The following is a 665-nucleotide window of genomic DNA, read 5'->3' as shown; positions in this document are numbered from 1 at the left end:
AGCTGCAGAAGTTTAGAAGTAACTCTTAAACAAGGCTTAATTTGAAGCCATTAGCTCCACAAAGCTAACTCAGTTGATAAATAAGTACTTGAAAAGGATCACCTTTGGACCTAACTATAAAGGCTTCAAAGTATGATCAAATTTAAAATGAAAAATGTTTAAAATAGTCATTGACAAAAAAAGTGCAAATGTGAGCAATCGACCAAACAATATAAGTTTTTTTCCAATATACACAGAATTTTAGAGAAGTAAGATCAATAGCATTTTTAGGAACAATAAGGTTTCCTAGTTACAAAGAGTTAATCAGGGATATATGCCTGTATAAAGACTGCATCATTAACTACTTAAATTTACAGGATACTACATGCTTCAGCAGCCCGTTTACCCAAATTACAATATAGAGATTAACATGGCACTTGCACAAGCATGATATGAAAATGTGTGAAGTATTCCATATTTTTCATTCTTCAGATGAAAGAAATTAAAAACAGTTATTAAAAAATTGATTACACAAATGCAAATGTAACAATAAATGTAATTCATTGATCTGAAAGTTAGTTTGACATCAGTGTACTAAATCCTCAACTTAGAAAGGCCTTTACATAGCATAATCTTTACAAAACTTCTCAAATTAGATATCATTGTCATTTTATCCCAAAGAAATA

General features: G+C 29.8%; 1 pseudogene; it reads left to right on the top strand.

Annotated features, from left to right (window-relative positions):
• The first annotated feature begins 364 nt into the window (after positions 1–364).
• On the top strand, positions 365–461 carry LOC122124915 (annotated as a pseudogene).
• Positions 462–665: the final 204 nt, after the last annotated feature.

This window comes from Dipodomys spectabilis, unplaced genomic scaffold (genome assembly GCF_019054845.1).
Source record: "Dipodomys spectabilis isolate Male_0828 unplaced genomic scaffold, ASM1905484v1 ptg000008l, whole genome shotgun sequence".
In the NCBI taxonomy this organism is placed as follows: domain Eukaryota; kingdom Metazoa; phylum Chordata; class Mammalia; order Rodentia; family Heteromyidae; genus Dipodomys; species Dipodomys spectabilis.
This window is presented reverse-complemented; position numbering and strand designations above follow the sequence as displayed.